The 11,496-nt window shown below is 34.0% G+C and overlaps 1 long non-coding RNA gene across 2 annotated transcripts; it reads left to right on the top strand.

Annotated features, from left to right (window-relative positions):
• The first annotated feature begins 8,880 nt into the window (after positions 1 to 8,880).
• LOC116118201 lies at positions 8,881 to 10,857 on the top strand. Of its 2 annotated transcripts, none has more exons than XR_004126121.1 (3): positions 8,881 to 9,176; positions 9,897 to 10,597; positions 10,680 to 10,857. It is a non-coding gene; the product is annotated as an uncharacterized LOC116118201 (long non-coding RNA). The 2 variants fall into 2 exon arrangements; XR_004126120.1 differs by having other exon boundaries at positions 9,897 to 10,586.
• The last annotated feature ends 639 nt before the right edge of the window (positions 10,858 to 11,496 follow it).

An 11,496-nucleotide genomic window follows, 5' to 3' on the forward strand; every position in this document is an offset into this window, starting at 1 on the left:
ACACTAGATTTTCATATTCAAGATTCACAGGTGATGAAGATATTTCGCATGATAATTTAAGATGCATTCAATCAACCCAATATATATAAGTAATGAGTAATCGACTTTTTCTCACCAAGGTTTGCCTTAATAACACTTTCTCACCCAAAAAGTTTCAAAATATCACTTTTCCACCCAATGTTAATATTTTGTTACTAACCAAAGCCGATTCTAGCCTATTGTCGCCGTCACCACCATTTGAATGTTCAGTCTCCTCTCTACAAAATCTCTTTCACTCCAGCACTTAATTTCTCGCAGATTGTCGGCCACCGCAAAGCTAAGATTTTATGTTCTTAGCTAATTTCTAGCTGATACGGGTGATGAATATTCAACCGATCACCACCATTCGATTCACCAGCCTCCACTCTACCAAACCCCTCTCACCCTGACTCTTAGTAACTTGTCAAACTCCGGTTGAGAAAGTGAAGTGTATCTTGGGTATTAACAGAATATAAACTTTAGGTGGAAATTGTTGTTAAGACAAATCTTGGGTGGGGAAAAGTAGTTTACTCATAAGTATTGTCTTTGGCTTCCTCTGCAGAAAGCTATTATGATGTTAAATTCTCCAAAACCAACAATTAATTTGGTTTTGATATTTACATAATCTTGATTGTAAGTTACTGCAAGTTAAAATATAATTTCAATTTAATAAAGATGTTCAATACAAATGGGTGTTGTTTTAATTGACATTATAAGAAATATTTTTCTCTAATTTAAACACTTATTGCTGTAATTTTATTAGATAAAAAATATAATTTTTATGAAAAACATTTTTCGGATTTTTTATATTTATTGTATTTAATTTTTTTTTTTTTTTATAATTAGATAAGACGAAAGGATTTTTATATCTTTTTGTCAAATTTTGTGTATTAGATAACGATTAGACTAACGGTGGTTATATTTTGGATGAAAATGTCAGATATTATAATGTTTGGATTTGTTTGTTTAAACCTGTGGGTCTCATCCACTCACACTAAACCTGAGGGGTGGTTATGTTTTAAAGCCAATAAATACTTTATTGAGTTAACACAAAAATGAAGTATTTTCAAGTTAAACCATAATATATAACCTATGAATAAATATTTCAATGTTTTATGAAATTCATAGCATTCATTGTGATCTTACTATTATATTTGGATCAAATTAAAAATATTTGACTAAAATATGCATTGATATATCAATAATGGATGCTTACCGTACGTCATGGCAATATTCAATATTTATTTTCTCAGTTTTTAAAAAGAAATATTGGGAAACAAAACAATTGATAATATTTGAATTTACTAACATCATGTAGAAAAGAACATCAAAAATTGGTTATTTTAGAAAGCAAATGAAAATAAATAAATAAATAAAATCATTTTGTTTTTGTGCAACACTAATGTATATATATATATATATATAATTTGCACAAAGCTCGTTGGATTTGATAAAATATTGATATTGCAATTTTTAATGGATATATCAGTGTTTAGAAACCTGACCCGGGGTGTCACCCGACCAAGGGCCCAGGTCCCGAGTCTCGGGTTGACTGATTAAACCAGTTAAACCGGTGGTCTAAGCACTGATCCAACCAGTTTAAAATCTAACAAACACACCCTTGATAAATACGATTAGTCCCTACAGCTTTGAAATCCAGCAAACACACCCTTGGATAGTTAGAGTTTCGCTTTTCCCAGCCAAATGCTGGTTGATTTCGACGGCCAAAATTCAATCATATACCACCACTTGAACCACCGGCCTCCACTCTACAAAATCTCTTTAATCTCGGCACTTGGTAGCCCTTGCGTAGATCGCCGTGATTGGATTGATTTTTCTCATCACATTCCAGCTAATTCCGACGTCCAAAATTCAATCCAACACCACCCTTTGAATCAACGAACTCCATTCTACAAAACCCCTCTAACCCACTAGGTCGCCCTTCGTTCGCTGGCGATCAGGATAGGGATTTGGGGAACTGTTGAAAGTAGTAACCAAGCTCGGAGAAGACCTCGGGTCCAAGTCTAACCAGTTAAACCAGCCGGGCCAGGCTGGGTTTCAGAACAATGATGATATGTTGAGATAACTATTGAAGTGACAACCCTTGATGGCCCGGGCTCTATCTATCGGTGAAAGGGTAACATACATGCATATGTGAATGATTACGGAGCAGATAACCACCCAAAATGGATCCCCTGTTTGATCGGAAAAATAATGAAAGAGACAACAGGTGTGTATCAACTTACCTATAACTAGTCAATCTACAGGAGATTAATCAGAATTATCCTGAAAAAGCTTGAATAATTGATGTAACAATGAGTGGTAGAATTAAAATTCGTAAAAGTGCTCAAACTTTGTTGGCAAATTATAGACCACATTCTAGTATTCTATGCTACCATATGTCTGCCATTACTTTTTATTTTTTTTGTTTCCTTCGATATCATGCAAAGAAATACAGTATAATGTTATCTTTTCATATACAGTGTACCCCAAAGTCGATTGTTTACGTATACAAAATTACTAATCCAGCCGATGAGGGTTTTGTCTTAGACTCTTAATATGCTTAATGAATTTACTAGGATCCAAATGCTCATTGAATTCAAACAAATCCAATAGTTTTGAAATTCTTCAAAAATGCCCTCTTATACATCATACGAATAAAACAGCCTCTCTTAATTTAATAATATTTGTTTCTATCTATTTTTGAAGTAAACAATTTAAAGTTTTATCCATAATAAAAAAAAAAATCAGATTTATTAAATAAAAAAATTGAGAAAATATATAATTACAATTGTAAACTGATAAATGATAAATTTTATGTTATAATAATTGGCATTACTAAACTGTACCGGTTATTTCAATAATAAGAAAATTACTTTTTAAATTTATTTAATCATTTAATAAAAATAATTTTTAACATATTTAATAGTTTTTTTATATTCCTATTTCGGTAATAAATTTTGTGTTATATCTATTACATGTTCTATATTTCGTTTATAAATAAAATGTAAACTATTACAAGTGTTGCGTTAATATTTATAAGAGTTACGTTACTTATGTACAGTGGCGGAGCCAGGAATTCAAGTGAAAGAGGATAATGATAAATATTGAAACTTTCCGATTTTAATATTTATTTATTATATTTTCTTTATTAATAAATTATAATTTCTCTAAAAATAACAAAGCGAATAAAAAAAAAAAAAAATCACATTAACATAAGGAAACATATAAAAATAAAATATTACAAGTTTAATGTTTCATTTTGCAAATAAAATTTTGACTATAGCTATACTTTACGTTTATTATAACAAGATAGATATACTATGTTATAATTTTTACATTGTTTGCAATGTTTACATGTTTCATTCACATATTACAAGTTTTACATTCTATTTGCGAATAATAATTTTTGTTAATATCCTTACTTTCATTGTTACAAGTTATATGTATTATTTAATAACTTTTACATTGTTTGAAGTTTACAAGTTTCAAGTTATAGAATACAAGTTTTACATTCCATTTGCAAGTCAAATTTCTACAATTATATTTCTTATATTTATTATTAGAGTAAACTACTTTTTCCAGTTTCTCACTCAAAAAGTTTCAAAATACCACTTTCTTACCCAAAGTTTATATTTCATTAATACTCAAAATACACTTTACTTTCTCAACTGATGTTCGATGAGTTATCAAGAGCCAGGGTAAGGGGGGTTTTGTAGAGTTGAGGCCGGTGGATCGAATGATGGTAATCGATTGAATATTCATTGTTGGAATCAACTGAAAATCAGCTAAAAATAAGAAATTCTAGTTTTGCGGTGGCCGGCAATTAGCGAGAAATCAGGTACCGGTGTGGGAAGTGTTTTGTATAAAAGAGATCGGATGTTCAAATAGTGATGACGAAAAGATTTTTCATCACCAAAATCAGCTTTGGGTAGTAACTTTGAGTGGAAAAGTGATATTTTAAAACTTAGGGTGGGAAAATGTCATTTGTCATTAAGGAAAACCTTGGGTGGGAAAAAGTTGTATACTTTTATTATTACAAGTTAGGCAAGGAGGAACATTAGATGATCGATTAGAAGCGGGATAGGCGATGATTAAAGCCAATTCGACATGTGGATTTTTGAAGATTCTTAATTCCCTATAAATATTCCACAATTTGATGGAAAAAATCGTTTTGGGTTTTTGAGAATTCAGATGCAACTCTTTTTGGAATATGAAGATCTGTAGGTAGTTGTAGATCAGAGATTTGTGATACTAGCTAAACAAGCAGAATCTAATGAAAATCTACAAAGGAGGTGTTTCTAAGGAGATTGCCTACATAAAAACATCAAGAAATTAAAAAAAAAAAAAAATGTATGAGACATTCTAATGAAAATCGACAAAGGAGGTGTTGAAGATTTAACTAAAGCTTTAGAAGTTGTACAAAGGAGGTGTTTGAAGATTCATCTGAAGCCTAGAAGTTGTGGGATACCAAAATTTTGTAATTCAACAAAACAAAGCAAAAATTTGTATATCTTCATTTAAGATGAAGCAATCATGATTAGATTATCTGACACGACCCGTCCCGATCCTCCTTATCCCATAGGCTCCCGACGCACCCATGAGACTCGGGTGATCGAGACGTGCCATGTGAGAAAACTATAAAACCTGTTTATAAATAAAACATCATAAAACCCTTCCAGCTAAAACATTTGTAAACACTCATTTTTGTTTCTCACAAATAAATATGACATCATTTGCGAATAAACAAATGCAACTGAATTTTCTTTTACAAAATGAACATATGGTATCAAACTTTTCCATATCTTTTACAATTCAAAACATGAAATAAAATACATGATGAAGAAGTATAAACTTTGCAGCAGAAAATGAAACACAACCATGGAACTTATGATGAAGTAAAGTCGTGTGACCTAACCTTGAGTGGGATTCACTCCTTTGCACGAACACCTTCTTGACCTGGTGAGGGGGAAAGAAAAATATTTGAAAACGAGGGGTGAGTTAGAAATGCTCAGTGAGTGGGGAATGGGTTAGTATTTAACAACACATTTCAATATACAATACAAACACTTATGCGTATAAAATTTCATTTCCATAACACATTTTATAATATAAGCCATCTTTCATAGCAATGCTGAAATCTCTTATTGCAAAACTTCATTCTGAAAGCTATTATGGTAAACAAATCAATACTCATGTTTCTCTACACATATCATTTCTAGAAACATTTGATATACAATTACATTTTCATTTATAAATTTCCATTATAATATATATATTATATATATATATAATATATATATTATATATAATATATCCAAAACATCTCTCAATCACATGTGAAAACTCTCACCCAACTAGTACCTAGGGGTAAATTCGTTTAACCTGGCAAGAGCTACATCGCACGGGACTGAACCAATAAATCCATCCTGCTAGGAGGAATCGGTCACCGCTCAAGCCATCGACCCAGTGAGTCCAAGCATCACTCGAACCAGCACAATCATATCCTATTTAGTGATATCTGCCTTGCTTGGGCCTTCGACCCACTTGGGCCGGCAAAACCAAATCACACAAGATACATCAAACATACATTTTATAACTCAAGTGATTGAATTGACAAATCAAGAGTAAACATTCTACACAAACCATTTCACACTCCAATTAACCAAAACTTATCACTCAAACAAACCAGTCTCACCAAATTAACTGAATTTCTCTTTTTCAACTCAAATCAGGAAATCACAACCAACCAACAAAATCTTTTCATTCGTCCAAAATAAAAAAAAATGAGAACACATGCAAGAGTCATACCAATACATAATTATATACAACATCCGTGAACACAAAGCAGTGTAGGGGTTACATTATCTAATCAGGAAATTGAAGATGTTTTTTATTTAAGAAGAAATCATTAGATTCTTTGAAGATGATGAACCTCAACTAGAGGTTAGACATCTTAATTGGATGAGTTATATTGATCCGATTGAGAAGTTGAAGATTGTCCAGATCATGAAGAACAATATCATGATTCAAAGAATGGAGATAACTATATAGGAGCACAATTGGGATTTGCAAGGTTGAAGTAGAACTAGATCAGGGTAAAGTACTCATGATGCAAGTGACTTCGAGCAATAATTTTGGCATTCATCATCTTGCTTTCTGCTTTCAATTCTAATTCAATTAAATATCTCCACCCTTAATTTTTCACAACCCATTGATAGAATCAGAATTTTGTTTTATTTGAGATTTTAGAAAAAAGAAAAAACAAAATAAATGTGGTGATAGACTATTTTGATTAAACAAAACCAAATCTAGTCTCTCATACATATGTATATATGCAATTTCAAAGCCATTTTCTAATAATTCATTGATAGATGAGAAAAAAAAAAAAAAAAACAGTGGAAGCTTTCACTATCCAAGCAAAACAATAATGCAAATTGAGTAAATTTGTATAGAATTATGAGAAAATTTGTGGTTTTTTTCTGAAACCCTTTGAATTTTCCAGGAAATTGCCAAGAGGAGTGTCATGGGCATGCCCCACCACCAGCTATCCATAGAGACGAAAGTTGAATATAAAATTAAAGAAAAGGCATGCAGTTTCTTTCAGCTTTCACGTGCATAGCCAAAGGAGCATGGCTATACATTTTCTGATAGAGTAATGCTATAGTTATCGAAGGGTGTGTACTAAATTTGTGCGCCAAATAACGTGATAAAATCTTGACCATTGATTCATTAAAGTTAATATTAATCAACGGTCAGGATTTTATCACGTTATTCGGTGCACGAATTTAGTGTATAACTTTCGGTAACTCTATCATTTTCCTTTTTTGATAATGTATAGGCTTCCTTTCACTTCTCTAAAGGATACCTTCTTCTTCTTCGAGTCTTTCACAGACGACGCCGCATTGCTTCTCATCTCCATTTCTGTGTGAGATAGAGGAAATAATTACAACAGAGAGAGAAATGTGAAGTCAGTTCTGGCTAGAAGTGATACTAAATGTTGATGCGTGATTTTGACACTAATCAAACGTACGTGTGAAATGCTGAGCTGGCACAGAAGACACACGTGGATGAAATAGTAAGAGTAAAAACAATGGAGAACATCGTTTAAAGTGGTTCGGATGCTAAGGAAGCAAATCCTACGTCCACTGATTTTGTATTAATGATGGTGGTCAAGTCGCGTTCAGCGGACTGACTTACAAATGATTATACAAGAGAGAGAATGTTATCTTTTCTTTAGAGTGATTAGCTAATCCCTCAAATGAGAGAGGAACTCTCAATTTATAGTGGGATGGATTAAGGTTATGATTACTAAATCTGTGAGTTGGTGGGATTATCCGTGCAAATCCTTATTTATGTCCCATTGCCCACCTTTTAGAGCGATTTACGCGATTTGGTGTAGTGATTAGACACGTGGAATCACTCTAGCTCCTAGCTGGTTTGACGCGCAACCATTACCCTGATAGGAGCATATCGCCCCTATCATTGTGTGACGTGGCTGCCTCTGAATGGCTGCGGACATACCTAAGCTTTGACTTTTCATGCTGACTGGGTCTTGGGTCAGCCCTACTTTTTCAAGCATAACATTGAAATTGTTTGAAATGATGTAAAGAGAAGAAAGTCTTATATAATGAGGGAGGGCCGGGATGCCCAAAGAGAAAAAGTAGGTTTATAAAAAACAATAATACTATATTTACAAAGAAATCTTATACTGCATGTTTGGCTTAATATTTTTATCCGTATTCTGGATCCTATTCTCCAAATAATGTTTGGCACAGTATTCCAGAAATATTACCCTATTTTTTTAATTACATTTAAACCCCATAAGGTTATTAATTTCACTAAAAACCCCCTGAAAAAAAAGTTTAAAAATTAACAAAAATACCCCCATCAACCCAACTTGTCAGATTCCGGCAACCACCGTCGGTGATAGCCGGAACTGTACAACGGCCTAACTTCCGATCAGAAATGGCCGGAAGTTCACCGATGTGGCCTTTTCCGGCTAGATCCACCACGGATCTGGCCGGAAAAGGCCAGATCTGGCCGTCAGCGACGGCCAAAGAAATGGCCGTCGTTGACCGAAAACGACGGTCACATCTTTGGCCGTCACTGACGGCCAAAGATGGCCGTCGTTTGGCCTTTTCCGACCGTCGACGGCCATAACAGACTGTAGATCTGGCCGGAAAAGGCCATAACGATGTGTTACGGCACAGATCCGACCGGTCTGTGCCGTAACGAAATTTTCAGGCCAGATTCCAGCGGTGGTGGCCGGAATCTGACACTGCAGGTGGTGGGGGTGTTTTTGTCATTTTATATATTAGGGTCTTTAGTTAAATTAGTAAACCTAAGGGCTTTTTCACAAATTTTTAAAATTTACCTCGTAATACTCTCCTATTCAATAACCCAATACTATCCCCAAAATCATATCCAAAATACTAAACCAAACACACCCATAAAGATTTTCATACAAAATGAGGTGATAAAAAATGAATAAAAGAGTGAAACAAAAAGTGAAACTCATTATATTCACTCTTTTATTTATTTGTTATTACATCACTTTGTATAAAAATCTTTGTAAAATTTTTTTGTAAGTGTAACATTATTCAATAAAAGAATATCTCGGGGCCTAAAGAGGAAGAAGGTTTCTAGCAAAAATAATCTCTAAGGGGCCCAAGGAGGATAAAAAGGTTTAAAGCAAAAAAGGTTTGACATTGTAAAGAGTGACGTGGTATTCCATGTGGCATACATTCACGTGGCATGTCATTCCATGTGGCATGAAATTCACGTGGCATGTGGGCCACGTTACTTAATACCCTCAACATTAAAATAAAAATTCAAACCAAAAATTCCCAATTTGTGGATAACCCTAATTTTACAAATCCTACCGCGGGACCACCACCCTCGACGGCTCCAACACCCTGAACGGCCGACGTCCCCAGCACCGCATGCGGAGGAGCACCGAAGCACAGGCAGACCACCACCGCCGTATACTACTGGAGCTCAAACACCACAGCCACCGCCGCTGAGCACCGAAGCCTTCAATACCACCACCAATATCAACCGTGCGACCACCACTCCCAACCGCTGCAACACCCTGAACGGCGGACCTCCCCACCAGGTAGTGCTTTATAGGAAAAGTTCAACTGCTTCTGCTGAAGGTAATTTTTTTCTTCTTGAAAATGGTTTTATTATGGTGTTTTTGTTCATTGATTCATGTATAAAAAACAGGAATTTATAATAATGTTTTCCCTATTATGTTTGTCGTTTGTTTTTGTTGGCTGGGTTAGTGAGTTAATTTCTTATTGTGTTTACTTCCAAAACTTAGGATTTGATAGAATAGGAACCTACATGGATGAGCCGCGCAAAAAAGCTGGAAAATCGTTTGTAACAATACATGTAACATGTTCCTAATTTTGTTGTTATGTTTATTTTTCCTGTGATTTGAATATTGCTGCTTGGATTTTGATATTGGTAGATAGTTTTCACAGGTTATTTTTGGTTAGAACATTAACTTTAGGAGAATGTCTATGAAGTTATAGGATTTTAGCTTTGTAAAAATCTTGGGTGAGTGCCCTGTACTATGTTATCTATACATTTGCATAATAAATCATGTAATGTATGCAATTGGGAAAACAAGTTTATCCAATATGTATTCTGCTGAAGATAGGTTAATAGCTCTTTATGTATTGTAAAACTTATTGTCTACAAAGGAGGTGTGCAGTTTCGGTGTTTGTCATGAAATCGATAATCTGGTTATATTGATGGGAATTATTAGTATAAAGTTCTGTTCAACTGTTGTTTTCTCCTATTTACCTTTAAATTTGTTTGTTTTGTTTAAGAACTATGCCTCACAGCTACTTCATTTGTATGTGTTGTAGAGGTGCAGAAGTAGTCAAACGTCCACTGAAGCGTCCAGCTCCTCCTCGCTTGGGAAGAAAGTTAACTGAGACTCAAAATGCAAGCGTCTTCTTGAATTTTACGAGTTGATCTAGCTATGGAATTTCAAGATGAAATCAATTTGCATACTCCTAAGTCAATACTAATAGCATATAACTTATTGAGAATTAGGTTATCTTTCGCACATTATGATTTTACAAACTCTCTTTCAAACCCAAAATTTTCTTCAAATCATTTAATGATGTGGTAGCTCATGTTGCAAATGTTGTGCTTGCCCTTAGTAAGTTTTGTTTTGCCAAAACTTTGCGTTACACCGTAGCAATTGTAAAGCATAGGTTAAGTCAATTTTTGACCGAATTTATGTTTTAGTAATATATCATTGAATGTCGATGCATGCTAATTAGAGAGCAAATGTTTGACACAATGTATCTTTTATTTAGGGTATTCTGTTTACATCATAAAAGAGAAAACTTGTTAGCTCATAGTAGAACAAAATGTGACAATGTTGATGGTGCTTCAAAATAGGGGAGCAGTCATATTCTTACTCCATGAGCTATTCGCAGCAAAGATCGTCCTCTATTCAAAAGAAAGTAATCAAAGGTTAAATAAATTGTTCGTAAAGTAAAAGAGAAGAAATTGCAAAAGCAAGAAAATGAGGATAAAGCTTGAAGGTAAAAACTTAGTAATAGTCCATTTTGTTGACTATTTTACTATTTTTATTCTATTTACTGATAAATAACACGGCTTGTATTATATAATTGCAGGATTGCTGGATACCGAAGCATGTGTGCCTCTTGTAGTTTGTTTAGGACTAATGTGGGTGTTACATGAGTAATGTGGTTTCATTTTACCTCTTACGTTGTATTACGGTGATTTCTCATGTACTAGCTCTATTTGTATTTTGGCTGTTGAATAGTGATTGAAATTTCAAATATTGTTGAATTTAAATTTGCATATTGGCTGGATTTGGAGAAAATGCAGAATTTTTTTGGTGCAGCTGAATTTTGATGCTGACTGGTGCAGCTGAATTTTGATGCTGACCTTTCTGGTGCTGCAGCNAAACATTAAAGAGTAAATAGAAAGAAATGAGAATATTAAAGAAATTCAAATCTGAATTTTTATTTAAAGAAGTGTAAAAAGATAAAAGAAGAAAATGTTGTTGCGATGGGGAACCCGTGAGTGACATAGCCCCGCATGCATGCCGTCTTTAGTGAGCAGCCTCAGAATTCAGAAAGAAGAATTGTGCAGTCCGTTAGAAGTGCATGTGGATGAAGACTGTACCCAGAATTAGAGAATACACTCACACGGTCAGGGTTCCAAATCCATGCCTCAACCGAGTCCGATCAGCAAGAAAGAATAGAAAGAAAGAAAGAAAAGAAAGAATAGAAAGAAAGAAAGAAAAGAAAGAAAGAATGGAAAGAAAGAATAGAAAGAAAGACTAGAAAAGAAAGAAAGAAATACAGAAAACAGAATAAGAAAAATGGAAAAGAAAATGCACATTCTATGCATTTGTGCATTTGCATCATATCTATGCATAATACCATGCCTATCATCTTGAATAGTGAGAAATTAGAAAATTGA

The sequence above is a fragment of the Pistacia vera genome, unplaced genomic scaffold (assembly GCF_008641045.1).
Source record: "Pistacia vera cultivar Batoury unplaced genomic scaffold, PisVer_v2 Contig124, whole genome shotgun sequence".
Lineage (NCBI taxonomy): Eukaryota > Viridiplantae > Streptophyta > Magnoliopsida > Sapindales > Anacardiaceae > Pistacia > Pistacia vera.